Source organism: Archocentrus centrarchus (genome assembly GCF_007364275.1).
Source record: "Archocentrus centrarchus isolate MPI-CPG fArcCen1 chromosome 18 unlocalized genomic scaffold, fArcCen1 scaffold_23_ctg1, whole genome shotgun sequence".
Classification (NCBI taxonomy): Eukaryota; Metazoa; Chordata; class Actinopteri; order Cichliformes; family Cichlidae; genus Archocentrus; species Archocentrus centrarchus.
The window spans coordinates 5,612,982-5,632,603 of NW_022060145.1; the positions used below are offsets into that span (position 1 = coordinate 5,612,982).

Genomic DNA, 19,622 nt, shown 5'->3' on the forward strand with positions numbered 1-19,622 from the left:
CATTACCACCAGTCTTTCCAGGTCAGTCATTAATATGCGAGTTCTAATTTGGGCCTCCCTGTATAAGTCCTCTCTGAATGGAGGAGCTAATTTGAAAATAATCTAAAGTGGCACACAGCTTTTGTCGCCAATGACATCATCCTGTTGATTATTCACGCCACTTCTAAAGACGGTTTCCCAATGATGGCTTCACTACCAGTTATAAGTGCTGCCTCAGGGCGACAAGCTCCTTTTCTTTTCTTTTCTGTCCCCCCAAAAAAGAAAAGTGCTTACATCAAACCACACGGTGCAAAATGTCCCTGTACTTTCCCACCGCATATAACATTTACGGCCAGAAACAACATATTTTAAAAAAATACGCTTTCACAATGACATGTTTCGCATGTCGACCCAAGAGAGGTGGTCATATTTGTGGCCTCGCAATGTCGAGCTGGGGAAGAAGCAGCAAGAAGCTGAAAAGAAAAGAGGAGCTGAACACTGAGTCAAAAAAAAAAAAAAAAAAAAAACAGGACTGGTTTTGATCTGGATCCAATGCCCTGGAATAACTGGCCCCTGAAGAGCTCTTGTATCAAATGGTATCTGTGACAGGGAACAGGGAAGGGGGATAAACATGCTGCATTTAACATGTGGACATAACACCTCCCCCTAACACCATCTGGAAGAAAACAATCTCATCCACAACTACCAAAGAAAGATCTTGTTTTGGTTGCATTTCATAAACCTCAGTTTGCTTTTAACTCTGAAGCAACGACTGGCGCTGGCATTGTGTCTGAATGAACCTATTTTCTGAAGGAATTCTTTAAAAACAAACAAACAAACAAAAAAAAGCTGAAAAGTCAACAATATGAGAGTCAAAATGTTTTATTTTAACAAAAGACGGGCTATCGTGTTAGCTGGGAAGGCGCATCGACAAGTTGGCTGACTCCCCTCTCCCTTTGAATCGTCCTCTGCTTTGTAATGTGAGGGTGTTTGGAGGCAGGTCAAAAGGCCCTTTCAACCCAAGGCCTCACCTACTTCCTAATGAATTCCCAGGGTCCATCAACCTGCAGGCGCTCCCATACAAGCTAACCAATGATTACACCTAGAGGGGGAGAGGGGGCGGGTGGAAGAAGCTGGTGAAATAGAGCATCCCCAGTATACACACACAGCCACAAACACACACACATACACACACACACAAAACCTCACACTCAACCACCACCACTACCATCGCCCCCCAGATTGGAGGCAGGTGCAGCAGCAAATCAAGCCTCATTAGCTGCACCTTCTGCTAGCGTATACCGTGGACAGATGGAAGCTCGCCCTCACATGTTACCTCACATCAGATGGCAGTTGGAGGAGGGTGGCTAGGGGGTAACAGGGAGGAACACTCGCCCCCTTCTGCCGACACTACTTCTTCCGAGCTACAAGACGCCCCTAAGCGGAGATCTAGCACCAGAATGCTCCTTAACCTTAATCCTGCTGGCAACAGCTAGTTTCCAGAGAATATCTAACATCACATCAGCTTTAACTTTTTTTCCCTGTTAGGCCTGTGCCTGGTTAGAGAGTTACATTCTTGACCTAAGGAGGATTCGAGGACCTGCAGAGACACCCCCCCCCCCGTGGTCGCATTTCTACTGAATCCATGTAAAAAGAGATGAGAGTGTGTATATGTTAGCATGTGGAGGCACATGATATGTTGAGACACACTCTGAAGCAACCAGGTAAGTGACAGAGCTTCAGCTGCAGGGTATCACATCACCGCTCTTGTCCTCATGGCTCTGAAACAAGATCCTGAGCGGCTAATTGAGGCAGCAGCGCAATTCATTGGTGCTGGGCCCAGTGTCAACACCTTCAACGTAACAGCAGATTTATGCCCATCCCTCTAAGGACGTCGGCAAAAAAGGGTCAGGGGAGGGGGCACGTGCAAACTGACACCGTCTATGTGAGAAGAAATAGTGCCTTTCTGCACAGAAAACGCTGTCATAACTGAATGAGTTTAGGAAGCTGGAGTTTCCTGTTGGGCCTCTGAAGCTGTCATGGCTCTAATTGAGTGCAACATCTGTGAGTAAAGATGCCCACATGATGACGGCAGCAACCCAACTAATTTCCTCAAATGTCAAGTGAGAGCCCCTGCTTAAAAAAGCCCCAAAGTAAATAGTTGACTTCAGCAACTGAAAGTCAAAGCAGAAAGACATCACAGGACAAAGTGCATTAACAGCATAGGTAACTTTTAAGTGCTTTATCGGTATAATAAGGTCAAACAGTATTTTACGACTCACATAAGTGGTGTTTGGCAAGTAAAATTAATCCATATATACGCTTATTTTCAGTTATGGCTCGATTTGACTAATTTAAGGTTTAGGTTAGCAGGGGGCTGGGACAGGAAAATCCTTAAAAGGGTGTTGGTTTTGTAGGGAGAATGAGGGCATCGGTACAATGGGTACTTTGTTTCAGGCTACAAGAGGGAGGGGTCACTGCAGTGGGAATAGAGCTGTGGGATTAATGGATTGAACCCAAGTAGCTCAATCCTAAAGTTTTGGGGCTTCTACCTCATAAACCATAGGAGGAAATGCATTGTTCAAAATCTCTGGAAGAATTGGGCTTTAAAAGCTGCAAGTCTTGACACATAACGTCTCTCAAAGCTGCCTAGTTTCATATTCTTCAGTAAACAATGATTCAAATTACTCTGTGTAATGTAAGAAGTGTAACTCGTAGTAAAGAAGAGAAAATCATCCTTCAAATAAAGAGTTTCCCTCTCGTATATATATATATATATATATATATATATATATATATATATATATATATATAGCATTTTTGCATCTTTTGAGGCTGCAACTTAAATATTTTGGTTCACATCACAGACTGTATGTAAATGATGTAGCCACAGTGATGTCACCATTTTGTTTTGGTACTGTGGAGTTCAACGGTGAGGTTCAAGAAGTCAAAAAATCCCATTCGTATTCTCCATATGAAATCTGATTATGAGCCGTAATTTAGTAACCATCCAAAGCAGACTTACTGCGAGCTACAACATTCTTAATTTTATTCATTTTATTGACTGTGGTGCATAAAATAATTACCAACAATCCTAAATTGAAACAGCAGTGTCTCTGATTGCCGGCAGGTTTGCTTAGTGAGCACAAAACTTCAGAAACCAGCTGAGTGGTGAATACAGTCAGGAACGAAGCGCTGCTCCATAACAACTAGGCTATACTTTACTATAACAGCACAAACTACAAAATATATCCAAAACTATTACTATGCAATACTAAGATAATGATGAAGATTAAATACAAGAAGGCTGGAAGTTGTGTGCCGTGAAATTGGACTTGCAACGCATTATTGTGATGATCAGTTTCTTCACCGTTAGATGTAATTATGTACACAGTCGTGTACCTTTGCCCTTTTTCCTGTTTTTTATTTTATGATTTTTTAAATCCAAATCAAACCTTTTTATGTCCATGACTCACTGGGTAGCTGGTTGGCTCTTTATACAAGGATTTTTTTTTTTTTTAAATGAATGGGAGAGTCAGTTCTGGAACCCAGCCCTTTAAAAAGCTCTGACAGTATAAAACAGACAGTATAAAAGACAGATGTAGCTACCATGATGTCATCCTTTGGGTTGTGAAGTCCTGTTTTGATGCCTCGGGATGACTGCCATCTTGGTTGCAAGAAAAAAAAAAAAAACATGTTGAGTGGCGGGTCTGATTGTGAAACTGCATGTTCATTGGCTGCTGACTTGCGATTCACAGGTCGTTAGCCAATGAATGCGTGGTTTCATGGATGGATGGCTGGACTTCCCATTCAATATGACCCTAAATGAGTGACTGAGCCCATAAACTAGGCGGGAAAGTTGTTATAGCGGTAAAGACGGAAAGCTGTTTTCCAGCAGACTTCTATAGGACCACAAGTCTTTTTGTAACCACATCTAAAAAGATGGCAAAGCCAGTCATAACCATATTTAGAGGTAAGACTTGCCGGGGGAACAGTCATCTAGCACCAACAATAGCTAGCTAGCTTGTTTGAAAAGGCAATTTATTGCACTATTTAGCAGGATGCTAATTCTGGCTAACACAAAAGATGCTTGAAACAAAATCAACTTATTATACCAGACAGCAGACTCATTTGGAGTGTCTTTAAGTGCAACTGAATGATTAACATTACAAAACGTTGCCTACCTGTCACTCAAAGCAGCCTCAGCCGTGATAATTTATATCTTTAAGGCACACTGACAGTTATATAAAATTCCCTCTCCTTACGGGGGCGAGGGGATATTAGCATCCCCAGAAGCAGCTGCTTGGTTTCTACTAACCATTTTCTCGCCATTATCGAGCTACAGCAGGAAGCTGTTTTCACCTAGATAAAATACACTGTACCTGCTTCACACAACAGACACACAAATAATGCAGTTATGCATTTAGTTGCTGAAGCGCAAGGAACGTCCCTCAGGAGTTAAGTTAATCAATCTTACTGCTTGTACTGAGTAAAAAAAAGTCACATGAAGCAGGTTTAAGGCAGCGTGGTTAAAATAAATATTCAAATAAAACACTGTTCAACTCATATTACATTGCTAGAAATGAATCTGGGATGTAGCAAGTATCTTCACTTCTTAGATTCATGTCAGGTTAGCTCGACATGGTGATTTTTTTTTTTTTTCCCACACCGTAGGCCAAACAGAGATGCAGAGGGGTGACAGGTCCTGCCTTCCCTTTTACCAACAGCAGCGATAGCAGATAAAGGAGGGCAACTCTTTCAGATGCAACTTAAGCATCCCATTTATTCCACACGTTCAAATCTGTTCTCAATGCAATGTCACACTCTGTGATGTCAGGTCCTCGAGCGAACGAGCTGCGTCCGTATTGACATTTTTAACAACATTAATTTCAATCAAGCTGCTGAGGAAGTACTTCTGTTTCGCCGGGAGCTAATGAAGAGAAAAAGACACACATATGGGACTCTTTTTCTTTTTTTGTGTCTCATCCTTCGATCTGCGCCCAGATCCATATGCCATATGGGAAAGCACGGATGACAAGATCCAAGAGTTCAATGCATTTCCAGTCTTTCTCCAAATGCAGCCGAAGAATCAAAAAAGGAGTCCCTCTCTTGTCTTGCGTGCTCCCCTGGGCGCATGAAAGTGAAGGTTGCTCTTGCAGCCCTTTTAATGATAGGCCTTTTTTTTTTTTTTTTTTTTTTTTCCGAGAGGTTTTTGTTTCATTTGGAGCAAATCTTCATTGTTAATCCATTGCCTGGTGCCAGGTTTGAACACACAGTGCCATATGTTGTACACTGCCTCACTACCTTACTTCTAAACCAAGGATTTCAAATTTGTCATTTTGATATGTTTCATAACGAGACAGCACGTTTCACGTGGGCTGACGGTCCTTATTACTGCAAAGCTGCAAACAGTTTCAGAGCTAATACAATTTAAGACCAGAATACACTGCTGAAAGCTGTCGGGGACACATTACATGTGACGCTCCGGGGACGTTTTAAAGCCTTAAAAGTTGAAGAAAAGGGTTTCACTTCATGTTCAGCCCAGTTTTCTGGGTTTACCTGATCTGGGAAAACCAAGAAAATCTATATTCAGGCTTAACTAAAGCATTCAAACATTTCTAAGCCAGTCACAGTTTTTAGCTTCAGAAGAGAGATCTGGCTCAGTCACAACAATGTGCTTCAGCCAAAATGATGTCTGGAAACCATTAACGGAGAATATGGCAAGGCTTCAGCTGAAAGTACAGTAAATGCTAAGCAGGTGAGAGAGTCTGAAGCTATAGCAACAGAAAACAAATTAGCGACGCCTGCAACTTTACACTTTAGCTCATTTTAAAATTTGAATCCACTGAAAAACGTCTTTAAATGTTGACTGAAGTACATTTTTCCTCAAAATTTATTTAATTTACATGAGGCAGATGTTTGTGGACACTGCTTTTAAGGTATCAGCACATCACTGCAATGTATAAAAAAGTAGTCAGCCTACAGCATAAACAGTTTTTCCAGCTAGCACGTTCACAGGTGGGAGTACAATATTACTGTGCCACAGTCTATACATTGCACCATTCATCACATAATTAGATTTTCATGAAGTAGATTGCCTCCTTATTGGCTGTCACTTCGACTCTGCGCCGTCAATGCGAGAAGCCCCTCCTGTAGTCCGCTCCATCAGGGCCGTTTTTGCTTTGCATACCTGCCAACAAAGCCATAAAGAAATTACCCTAATCATCACAGTAATTAACATCAATAATTATTGACAGTGCCGCAGACGGGAGGGAAGGATGGACAAAGCGGCCGCTTTTCTTTGCCGAGCACTTTGAAGCCAGTTTCCTGGAAGAAGTCTTGTTTCCGCAGTTTAAAAAAAGTCCAGCGGGCGTGCGCTATAGACGGGGTAAAGGAGCCAAGTTGACGTCATATATTTGCTAATGTTGAGCGCCAACCAACAACAGCAGGTGACCCAGTCCTCCTCCCCCTCCAGCACACACTCACACAAACACTCCAGCAGTGCCACCCCACCACCACCACCACCCCATCATCTCCTCCCTGGTTGCCAGGAGTGCACCTGCAGCTTATTATCCAAGCCTTTAGGTTTATAATGTAGCGCAGGTGCCAAAGTGCCAAAGCACCATTGTAACACACACACAAGTCAACAAACTAACAGGCACAGAAATGGGCACGCACGCTTACAGATGTGCAATGATTAATTAATACTATGGTAGGTAAACCCTTAACATTGTTCCCTCCGAGTGTTGGGTAACACATATGGGAAGAAGAAAAGAATTTGCCTTTCAGTTGTTCATTTGGTTTCAAGAAAGCTGCATAAATAGTTATTAGTGACAGCATGCAATATCTTCATTCCTCAGGAAAACTCAAAGTGCTGTTTGTTATGTCCCAAATCCTGTGATATTGGTGGGATATGACATAATATAAGTCAGAGTTCTATGATGACATGTAATATGAGGAAGTGTGCACGGTTATATTCTGAGATATGTGTGAGTGCAAAACTCTTTATTCAAATTAAAATCTTTTTACTCCACCTCAGATTTACAATGGAGGAAGTAATTATTTGATCCCCTGATGATTTTGCAATTTTGATCACTTCCAAAGAAATTAGCTGTCTCTAGTTTTATGGTAGTTTCATTTGAATGTAGAGTCACAGAATATCAACCAAAAAACGAGAAAGAAAAAAAAAAACATTAAATAGAAGTTAGAATTCATTTGCAAGTCATTGAGTGAAATAAACAAAACATGACTTAGGACTTGGTGAGCCCTTGCTGACGAGCACCGCAGTAAAATGTTTCTTGTAGTTGGTCACCAGGTTTGCACACATCTCAGGAAGGATTTTGGCCCACTCCTCTTTACAGAAATTCTCTAAAACTTTTAGCTTCAGCTGCCTCCACAGATTTTGTACCAACAGTTGCCACCTTCTCACCAAGCTTCTTGCTGGTGGTCTTGTAGCCCATTCCAGCCTTGTTCAGATCTACAATCTTGTCCCTGACAATCTTTGACAACTCTTTGGTCGTGCCAATGGTGTTGGAATGGAAGAAATTGATACTGTGGACAGGTGTGATGGACAGGTGTGCTTTATACACTTTATACACATACACATGCATTGTGGTTTTCAAAGCTCCAAAAGAATACCTTTGGAAGAACTCATAACCAATATCGTTTTACAGAAATCATTTCCTGGTTCCTCAAAAAAAAAAAAAAAAAAAAATCCACAAACTTACTGTAAGCAGTTTTATTTAGAAACTGCTTCCTTTCTACCAAAATACACCCACCATAACTGTCATGCAACGTGACTGTGACTGAGACAGAAACCAACATGATATAAAAGATGGATGTAGCTTCCAGGTCCAAAAGTGAATCAATGTGGAAGTGACTGCATTCTTTCTAATCTAGCAGGAGGCGACTCTTCTACATGTAGTTGTGTCAAAGCTTATGGGAAACCGTCGTGTGTCCTTTGATCCATGCCCTCGGTAAACCCTTTCATAATGAGTTAATAGTTTCAATTGCTAGCTTCAAATCGAACAAAAAGAAAACACAATATTGTTGCTCAGTGTGGCTTCCATTAGAGTTGGAAAGGACCAGGGTTATAATAGTTTTGGATTTTACATTATAGTTTAGTTTTAGTTAGTTTTTACTTTTTTTTCTCTAATTCAGTTAGTTTTAATTAGTTTTCAGAGTGGTTTTGCTCGTTTTTATTAGTTTTTATTTTTGGTTTCATGCTTAGTTTTAGTTAGTTTCAGTTAGTTTCAGTATTAGTTTTAGTATTTTCATACCTAATCAGGTGCAAGATTCAAGGCGCAAAAGTGACTATTGTGTAATGAAAACTTGACAAAAGATACAGTTTAAAGAAATATATTCAACAACCAGCTGTTCACAAGACAGCAGAACTACATGCTAAATTTGTGTAATATTAAGGACACACATGAGCATAACCAGGGAGAAACAAAGAAAAACATGAACTCCCAAACTCAATAAATTCTACAATAAACTCCACAATAAACTTCAGCATCAGTGCAGCAGATTAATAACGCCTACATGTGGTGTTAAACAAAAACAAACTCTTTGAAGGAGTCAAAGCTCAAATCCAGCTGCATCCTGATGTTCTCACCACCTGAAGCTGCTTCTGTTTTGGAGCTAGCTTGGTTAGATGCTCGCTAATTAAACCTGCAGGGTCTTTGCGGCCTCTGTACACAACCTACAGAAGTTGCCGACCTCATGTCCGCATTTATGCTTGTGTAGCTGGATTGTGTGTGTTAATTACCTTGTGGTCGTGTGCAGGTGTTTGTACTCAAAGAACCTCCATACGGGACTCTGCCGCTTTCTCTGCAGACCGCAGCCATTACTTTGCGGACCAGCGCGGTGAGCGCACGCACATGCGCACTCACACAGTTGTCCTATGGCGCTCCCAGCTTAAACTCGGAGAGCGGAAACAATGATTTCATATCAATCCACAAGGCTTAAAAAAACCCCCAAAAAAACAAGTAAATGAAAGTAAGTTTATCGATTATTTCAGTTAGTTTTAGTTAGTTTTGTAAACTCACAATTCAGTTTTAATTAGTTATCGTTTTTTCCTTTTAATTATAGTTTTTATTTATTTCAGTTAACGACAATGTTTTTTCAATTTCAGTTTTCGTTATTTCGTTCGTTTTCGTTAACTATAATAACCCTGGAAAGGACAGAGCAGTGTGTGCTTTACCATATGATTATCAATTCTCAAACCCAGTGATTTTCAAACTTTTTCCATCATGCCCCAATCTTTTCACACCCCTCGCGAAACGATGTCCGCTTGGGGGTGAGGGTACAACGGCTCTATATGACGGTAAGGATGGAGAGTTTCACTAGTCACTGTGCTAAAGTACCTGCTAACGTCTGCTAATGTTATTTCCTTGTTCCGCCGCAACATTTCATCCAATGTTCAACATTTGCTCCGCATGACTTCTCTCCCAGGTCGTTCTCGCCCCACCTGTCATGACCCATGCCCCACAGTTTGAGAAACACTCCTCTAACCTATGAGCGTGCAGCACCTTTCGCCCTCAGTCAGATCCACCTCTTGCTTGCCCACTTTCAAAACACCAACATGACATTGGAAAATGGACTTCACTAACCATACAGCATCTACATCTATCTTTTATTTACAGCCTGTGGTGACAGCTTGTAAACACCAGCTGAGCTGTAATGTTAACTAACTGCACAACTCTTTTGGTGACAGATGCAGACAGCAGAAAGAAAATAGCTCCCACTTTAAATTCCTCACAATAAGGCTGGCAGACTTTTTTTTTTAAGTTACCTATTCATGATTTCCAGGGTGATGATTTCTGAGTTTTTAAATTGTAATTTTTTTTTAGCACAAAATAAGTGGCATTCAGTTCCATTATATTCAAGGGAAAGCAGGCATTTCTACCTTTTAAAACCTCCAAAACTTGACAACTCACACCTAAACAATCTGCACAGATAACAAGGAATGCATGCTAAAGGAAAACTATGTAAATTTGATGTTTGATGTTTGATGCTTTGAAATGGCAAATATAGCCCTATTCCTTGAAGATCTTTGTTCATCAAAAAAACACCATAACAAAAGGAATTTAGCTCCAATAATAATTGATCAAGACTGCAGCCATGTTGGCGCACACTGATGAAACCAAATATTTTATATGATTTAATAAAAATAAAATGCAATATAATACTGTGTAAGAGGAAAAGACCTAACTGTTGTAAATCAGGGTTACAGGCACATATTGAAAGAAAGAGAAAGAGAGAGAGAAAGAAGGCGAGAAAGAAAGAAAAGGGTCAAAACCTTCAAACTATTTTTGGGGAAAATATCAGCATTTCTGCAAAAGGTCTTCTAGATGAAAAAAATGGACAGATACACTGCTCAAAAGAATTAAAGGAACACTTGAAAAAACATCAGATCTCAATGGAAAAAAGTATGCTCGATATCTATACTCACGAATTGGGTAATGTGTTAGGAACAAAGGGGTGCCATTTGATGGAAATGAAAATAAAACGCAATGTCCCAGAGGTGCTCTATTGGATTTAGGTCAGGCAAGCGTGGGGCCAGTCAATGGTGTCAGTTCCTTCATCCTCCAGGAACTGCCTGCATACTCTTGCCACATGAAGCCGGGAATTGTTGTGCACCAGGAGGAACCCAGGACCCACTGCACCAGCATACGGTCTGGCAATGGGTGCAAGGATTTCATCTCGATACCTAATGGCAGTCAGGGTATCGTTGCCTAGCCTGTAGAGGTCTGTGTATCCCTCCATGGATATGCCTCCCCAGACCATCACTGACCCACCACCAAATGGGTCATGCTGAATGATGTTACAGGCAGCATAACGTTCTCCACAGCTTCTTCAGACCCTTTCACGTCTGTCACATGTATTCAGAGTGAACCTGCTCTCATCTGTGAAAAACACAGAGCACCAGTGGTGGACCTGCCAATTCTGGTATTCTATGGCAAATGGCAGTCAGGTTCTATGGTGCCAGGCAGTGAGCACAGGGCCCACAGGCCACCCTCAGGAAGTCTGTTTCTGATTATTTGGTCAGAGACATTAACACCAGTGGCCTGCTGGAGGTCATTTTGTAGCTCTGGCAGTGCTCATCCCGCTCCTCCATGCAAAAAGAAGATACTGGTCCTGCTGATGAGTTAAGGATCTTCTGTGCCCCTGTCCAGCTCTCCTATAACTGTCTCCTGGAATCTCCTCCATGCTCTTGAGACTGTGCTGGGAGACACAGCAAACCTTCTGGCAATGGCACGTGTTGATGTGCCATCCTGGAGGAGTTGGGCTACCTGTGCATCCTTTGTAGGGTCCAGGTATTGCCTCATACTACCAGTGGTGACACTGACCCTAACCAAATGCAAAACTAGTGAAAAAAAAAAAAAAGATGAGGAGGGGAAAATGTCAGTGGCTTCCACCTGTAAAACCATTCCTGTTTTGGGGGTTGTCTCATTGTTGCCCCTCTAGTGCACCTGATGTTAATTTCATCAACACCAAAGCAGCTGAATCTGATTATTAACCCCCTCTGCTACATAACTGACCAGATCAATATCCAAGAAGTTTAACTGACTCAGTGATATAGTCTGATTAAAAAGCGTTCCTTCAATTTTTTTCAACAGTATATTATCAATAAAAGCAATCAGCTTAAGGGGGCAGGAAAATCCAAAAGCACTTCATTATCAAGAAGGAAACAGGATACAAGTTAGGAGAATTATCCTAGCTTTTATAAAGTCAGAAGAAAGTTATTGTTATTCTAGCTTGGTTTATTTATCTGTTTATTTATTTATTGACTGTGTGAAGCGCTATGGAAATCATTTGGTCTCCTTCAAAAAGAGGTCAAAGGTCAGCCTTGTGTCCTGAACAGCAGCTTGCAGCAGAAGCTGATATAGATGCAGCGTGTTGTTCAAGGACACTTCAGCAGTGTGAGTGCTTATGACAACGCAAGGGCACTGTGGCCGGTTACTGTACTCTCTTCTGCATTTCACTTAACAAACAACAAAACTCGTGTTTTTCTCGCTGCACTGGGTCTGCAGCGGCCGTCGGCATGCGCGCATTACGCTTCTAAACTAACAGAAATTGGTTCCACGTTCAGCATAAATTCACTTAACTGCAAGCTTTTCATAACAGGCCAGATTATTGTGCAGCAGGGAACATCTGTCTTTCCCCTCATATCATTTGTTTGAACAGTTGTTTAATTTCTAACATCCTGTATATTGATATTGTATTATGTTCGGGGAAATAGAAACATACAGTTAGTTTAAAAAAAAAAAAAAAAAAGCTTTGTCGGCCTGTCTTTTTTTAAAAACTTTGTTTGGCGATGATTTTGTGCGCTGAATTGATGGCAAACCACAGGGAGCTCCGGGCGGGCTGAGACACTGACCACAGGCACCCCGATCCAGACTCAGTGACAGAACTTGTGGTGACATCTGCTTTTACTCAGGGAGAGCACTTCAGCACTTAATAAAGCATGTAATCACAGTGTTGTAAGTTGGGAGCAGACAAAGCAAAGCAGGCGCGCAGTGGACTCGTCATATACGGACTTGTCCTCGTTCACAAATGTCTGTTTTTGCTTATCTCATTTGAGTTTATCAGCAATTTTACATTAAGACCCAAATGAAGACAAACTGCCTCTTAAAGACTTTTTGATTGATTACAGGTCTTTGCTGCAAGAAAGCAAGAAAAGAAAGAAAAGGGGAAAAAAAATACTACTTAAAAGGTGTTGCTCTCTGTTCTTATATACATCTGCGTGCAATTTTCTGCGTGTAAGCAGACAAGGGAAGGGAAGGCGTTGTAGTTTTTAATGCCGGTGTAATTTCGGAGGGTTAAAGCTGCACATTGCAACCAACAAAAGGGGGTTTTGTAAGCACTGTGACATCTGGGTTACAGGTCATTTTTATTATTTCCTAACACAACGTGCTGAAGAGGCAGATAGGCCACATTGCTGAAATATTTAGCTGTCGCAAGTTTAAAAAAGAAGAGAGAAAAAAAAAAAGATCTCTCAGGTTGCCTCTCGCTAAAATGTGAAGGCTGCACCAGCGTTGCAGTGTGCGGGCAGGCTGGAATGAAATTCACTTTGAGTGTGTTCTCTGCATCTCGTCTCATATTTCAGCTAAACTGCCTGCTCGCCAGGGCCAAGGAATGCATCAAGCGCCATAAATCAGGGGCTTGATAGGAACTTGGCGGCCAGACAGCAGCGCAGAGTGCTGTGTTATGTAGCTACAGTACAGTAAAGATGTTTTAAGGTGAACATTACCATCTTGGAGGAAGAGGGGGGGAAAAAAACGAGGAGGGAGGATACTTTGATTCAGGGGGATTTTGTCCAAATGACAGTGCAATGAAAGCTCTTCTCACCTCCTTGAGCCGCTTGCATTCCTGCACTTGTGAATCACTATGATCACCCGGAGGAATATAGGCCTCAAACTGCAGTCTGGCGCTGCTTTTAATTTTATTTATACTGCAGAGTTTGGACTCAGGAAACACATCTTGATTGTGAGGAGTGTGCATGCAGGTGGGTTTTGCTCGAGCTCTATCTTGTGTCTCTTTCTTGTCGAGGCGAGAAAGAGGCAAAGAGTTCACGTACAAGAGGCAGCCGGCACTGTGTGTGCCAGGTTTGTTTGTCACATCTCCGCCTGTCTGCGCCTTATGCAAATGGGCAGGGGGCTGGGAGGGACGGCTCCATGGGAAACTGCTGGTGCTAATCCAGCATGTTGAACAGGGGAGGAGAGGAGTACTTTTCAATAAAGCACCCCCACCCCTCTGTCAAGTCAAACGCACACAAACAGACACACACACACACACACACACACACACACACACACACACACACACACACACACACACACACACACACACACACGTATGAATGGCGCGTTCTCGTCCTATGTGCGTGTACACTTTCGAACAAACATCAGAAGGAATACACAAAGACACACAAGCTCTCTCCCGCTTTCTCTCTCACACACACATAAACACTGAACACCTGTTTCTTTTCCGCACATCCAAACAGACATGCTTTAATATGTGAACAAATCCCACGATCTTAAGAACCCACTCTCAATCCGCAGGGTGTAATACCGGGGTGCTTTCAGTGAGATAACAACAAGGCTCAGTGTGATCAGCCTGTTCTACCACCTATAGATAGACTAATAACACGCTCCAGCCACAGTCCATGACTTAGACTATGAAATTTATGCAAATTTGTGTGGGAATACACAGAGCTGAGAGCACTGTTTAGGACTAGTGCTTTTTTAGACAGACCTCTTTTATTCCCAAAGCTCTCTTCAACTACATTTTTGCAAACAAACGCGGGCTGTTGCCTGAGATCTTGAGGGTCCCTTCACGAAGGCTGAAGTTGTTCACTGAAAGAGGTTGTCTTTTGTGAAATTCCTGGCAGACTAGAAATCTCAAATATTTTTAGAAAAACAAATCCTGCTATCATTAATGCAATTAATTAGTTAAAATAACTGTTTTTGGAAAATACCTAAAAAGAGTCTGTGAGTGAATCCCCACAGACTCCAAGGTTAAAAGAGCAAACTTTATATTAGAGTTATATTAGAAAAAAGAATACTCATAAATGTACATTGATTCGTGTGTAATTACGGCTTTCAACAAATAAATGCATTCTCATAAACTTAAAATGAATCCATTGAAAATACATAGAAGCAGGCACCGGCTTGTGGAAGCCACCATTTTGCCACGCCATCTTTAATACAATGGCCTAGATGGACATCGCTGTTCCCTCGTATCGCGTTTTATATATGTGGCTAGAAACTGGTACACCAAAAGTGGAGGAGAGAAATCTTAGGTGTTCGCGTGCTGTGTTGGTAAATTTTTATTCATCTGCACCGTCAGACTCATGATATGAAAGATCATCACAATGTTTTATCATTTCCATCACCAAAGACGCGAAAATGCCAAGGAAGGAAACAAACATCGCCACTGGCATCTTGTCATCTTGTCAAAATGTCATCCTCTTGCTCCTCAACACGTGAAAATGTGTAAAGGTGCTTATATTGTCGCAGTTACTCTCAGCAGATTAGACATGAGACTCTCCAGACTGTGACAACGAGCTGGCTGGTTATAAGCTAACATTATGCCAGCTAATGTTAGGCTTGAGTGTCCTAAAAATCACACTTTGCCTCTGCTAAACAGTTTGATTACATTCTCACATCATATGACAGTTTAATCGCTAAGAGTCTGACTCCAGCTTCAAAGAAAATTTCACTAACACTGGCTAAAAGCAGCTAACAGCGTCAAAAACTGCAGCGCTACCAAACAACTACCCGCAGTATCGCTGTCATCGGTCAGAAGTGAGCTTTACTGACTCATCAACTCGTATTGGATTCCTTTCACAAAGTTTTATGGCCTCTTCCAGAGGAAATAAAGGTGGATACATATTGACAGCTGACCTAAACAGAGGACTGACAGCCTACACCAGATATACAACAGATATCTGTGTTTGTGTGATACACCCATACAGTTTTTGGCTAATGAAGCTACATTAGCTGATTAGCACTCCACTCTCAATTCAATTCAGTTCAATTCATTTCAACTTAATTTTATTTATATAGCGCAAAATCACAGCAACAGTCACATATTGTAAGTTAAAGACCCTATAATAATAGAGAGAAAACCCCAGCAATCAGATGACCCCTGTATGAGCAAGCACTTGGCAACAGTGGGAAGGAAAAACTCCTTTTTAAGGCACAGTGAGGGGCAGCCATCTGCCACGACTGGTTGGGGTGAAGAGAGACAGGACAAAAGACATGCTGCAGAAGCGAGATTAATAGTAACTAATGATTAAACGCAGTCCAAATATATAAAAAATTATAATAATAAAAGACTAAATTAAAAAATAATTGTTTGAAAAGCATACATCAATCTGTTATATATAGTTTAGAATAAAAACTTGAAGCAGATAGGCTGATTTAGCCTTTGAGAAACCTACAGAGCTACAACAACCTTTAAAAAAACACAACCTTTCTTGTCATTTTTGAATAGCTTCAACAGTAGTCTGATTTGTTTACTAGCGGTCTTCAGGGGTATGGCCAGAAAGTGATATCTTCTGGCTGCAGCTTTATATTCAGCAGACAAATATGAGAGTCTATCAGTCTAATATTTCCCCCAAAAAACGTTCATTTAAGCAAAACACTGACTCCTGAAACCTCTTCCCTTGTGGGTTTTATTTGCAAAGAGAGAAACGTTGACAGTTTGTAATTTATTTTATAGATTCCTTTTTGTATTGAAATCATAAGCAGTGTCTACACTGTCTGCAGCAAGCTCTAGTAATATAAATCACTGCAAATTTAGCCTTAATTACTTCCTGCTAGATAAAGTGCATTACACTCATACTTTGATGCCAAAAGACGACAGGATCAGATTCATTCATTACCTGATTCCAACAGCACACAAGATGAATATTATATTCCTCCCATAAAACTTGGGGATGTGACAGAGTTCTTTGTGCTGGCCTTGGCTTGAATCCAGTGGTTCAGTCCAGCCCCTGCACTCACAGGTTTGTGTGAGAGTTCTCTCTGTGCTTTCGCCTTCTCCATCCTCTTTTCAGTACACAGTCAGGCACACGTTGGAGAGCCACAAGACGCCGTTACCTCTCCTGGATCCATAGGGGTAGAAAGAGAAAGGGTTTTTTTTTTTTTTTTAAAAAAGAGGACAAACACAAAAGCAATCAACAAATCCTCTTTGCTTGAGTCCTGCGAAACATAATAGGGCCAAATCATCATCTATTTAGGTTCGTCAAATCACTGACAGCAGGCCTTGATAAAAGAGAGCGGAAAATATGTAGGGTACAAGACTTTGCCAAGACCCTCTCCGACGAGAACCCCCTATTGAAGCCAGATGTTGACTCAACTGGCCAATTTTGATAAATGGCATAATGATTACCATTATAGATCGGGTAATTTTATATCAGCGTGCCACATTGTTCGTCCTCTTTAATGATAGCCAAATGAACTCTAGTTTGTGCCTGAGGCCAGGTGGGCTTTTCTGCTGTTGGTATGCAACATGCAGTGCTTTAACAACCATTAGGATGGCGCCTGTGCTGCAGTCAGGGCACCTGGTCTTGTGGGCACCACTGACAGTTCCTGTTGTCATCAAGTGTCCAGCTGAGCCCTGAGCACATCACACAGGTCTATAATGAGACTTAATTGGCGCTTTAGCCTGACTTTTGCCTCTTTCAATGTCCTCAATCCCATTAGAAAGGCTTATTCGATCAGAGCTTCATGTGCTTGACACAGTGACCCAGATGGATGTTACCTTGTGTGACCCACGAGGTCCCAGAAGACCGATTCTGCTCTGGTCCAAGCGTCGAAGACTGTCTCCCGTTCCTCGGGGATTGAGGTATTACAGCAGATTAGAAGAAGTAATACCTCAATGGAGCATGGGTATGTGGGGTCATGGGATCTCTCCAGGACATGAAAACTAATGTTTGCTTTCAGAGCTAACTGTCACAGACACACTTCTAAGAATCAATGAAATCCTATTAGTGAACTACTTAAAGTCAAATAGTCGTCTTTTCTCTGATCTGACGCTGTCCTCATTCCACCCCTGAAACAACTGCTATCCTTGTTTTCCTCTTCCAGTCTGGGCTTTTACACAGACTTTCCACAGTGACGTAACCTGAAACCGAACATTACAGATATCTTGCACTGCAACACGTCTTTTGAAGACTGCTGCTCCGTGGGACCTGCGTTCAGTGTTTAGTAAAGGAAACGTGGTGCAATGACTTATTATTGAATGCATACTCTGCACCCTTCGACCGATGTGGTGTTAAGGTATGTGGGACCCAAGGGTAACATAAGTACAGGAATTGTAATGATTAAACAAGAACAGAAAGAATCAAAGTAAAAAGCTTGGTGTGCACTTTCACCCTTTCCCCCCTCATACCTACTGTCAGTGTGTGTCTTCTGTTTGATAAGATTAGATGTTTCCCAGATTGCCAGTCTTGATTTTAGGAGAGAGAAGCTTTAGGTGATGATGTGTGTGTGTTCACCAAAGGAGTACAGGAATACACCACAAAATCTCTGTCCCTCATTTGTTGTGGACACTAGCATCAGTGTGTGTTTCTTGTTTCCATGAAATACCGCATGTAAGCATGTTTTTTTCCCCACTGTGTTCACAAACATTATCATTTATATCTGTTCAAGGTAAACATGATTTCTTCCGCCCATAAACTGAGTATATTTTAATAGAATGGTGATCGAGTAGTAAATGGCAAACACTGACCATAATGTCATTTTGCATGCAGTTTTATTGATGTATTGTTCCAAAGACTTAAAAATGTTGTGGTTCCATCATGACTGTAAACACTGGGGTAAATAACAGAAGCACAAACACCTCACAGCTGTGCGTGTCTTTGGCTTTTACTCATGTTGTGGGGTCAAGTTATGTAGCCCTGTCTTCCTTAAGCGAAGAACTCTGTTAATCCTTAAAGTTGACTTATTATGCTTTTTCTTTTTCTTCTGTCATATACTCACTTTATTAGGTACACATTGCTAGTACCAGGTTGGACCCCTGTTTTCCCTTCAGAGCTGCCTTAATTCTTTGTGGCACAGATTCAACAAGGTGCTGGAAAAATTCGTCACAGATTTTGGTCCATGTTGACATGACATCACCACGATGAGACTCTCTTGTTTCACCACATCTCAAGGGTCCTCTATTGGATTGAGATCTGGTGACTGTTGAGGACATTTGAGTACAGTGAACTCATTGTCATGTTCAAGAAACCAGTTTGAGATGATCTGAGCTCTGTGACAAGGTGTGCTATCCTGACGGAAGCAGGAAGATGGGTACACTGTGGTTATAAAGGGACGGACACGGTCAGCAACAATACTCAGCTAGGCTGTGGCATTTAAACAATGCTCAGTTGGTACTATGGGTCCCAAAGTGTGCCAAGAAAATATCCCCCTCACCGTTACACCACCAACTTGAAGCGTTGATAAAAAGCAGGATGGATTTATGTTGTTTAGGCCAAATTCTGACCCAACCAACTGAATGTTCCAGCAGAAATTGAAACTCATAAGACCACACAACATTTTTTCCTGTCTTCTTTTGTCCAGTTTTGGGGAGCCTGTGTGAGTTTCCTGTTCTTAGCTGAGAGACGTGGCATCCGGTGTGGTCTTCTGCTGCTGTAGCTCATGTGCTTTGAGGTTTGATGTGCTGCGCATTCAGAGATACTCTTCAACGAGGTATTCTCACCAAGAGAACTGACTGTCACTTGATATTTTCTCGTTGTCTGACCATTTTCTGTAAACCCTAGAGATGGTTGTGTTGGGAAATCCCAGCAGATCAGCAGTTTCTGAAATACTCAGATGAGCCTGTTCAACCATTTCACATTCAAAGTCACCTAAATCCCATTTATTTCTTCCTGATTCTGATGCTCAGTTTGAACTTGAGCAGGTATTCTTGACCATGTTGACATGCCTAAATGTACTGAGTCGCTGCCATGTGATTGGTTAATTAGATATTTACCTTAATGAGCAGCTGGTATATGTAACAAAGTGGAGAGTGAGTGTATATACTGTCACAGTGGCCGATGTGCTTATTAAACATGGTCAAAGTTTCAGGCTTTGGCTCTGAAGACTCAGTTTCCTCTACTACTGGCCTTGTAGGATCACCTCAGCAAC

At 41.6% G+C, this 19,622-nt stretch overlaps 1 long non-coding RNA gene across 2 annotated transcripts; it reads right to left on the reverse strand.

The window, feature by feature from the left end:
• Positions 1–3,602: 3,602 nt before the first annotated feature.
• Positions 3,603–16,979, reverse strand: LOC115775256 (uncharacterized). Of its 2 annotated transcripts, none has more exons than XR_004019277.1 (3): positions 16,882–16,979; positions 16,373–16,594; positions 3,603–3,646 (listed from the first exon to the last, which is right to left on the reverse strand). It is a non-coding gene; the product is annotated as an uncharacterized LOC115775256 (long non-coding RNA). The 2 variants fall into 2 exon arrangements; XR_004019278.1 differs by lacking the exon at positions 3,603–3,646 and adding an exon at positions 5,360–6,169.
• Between the last annotated feature and the right edge of the window lie 2,643 nt (positions 16,980–19,622).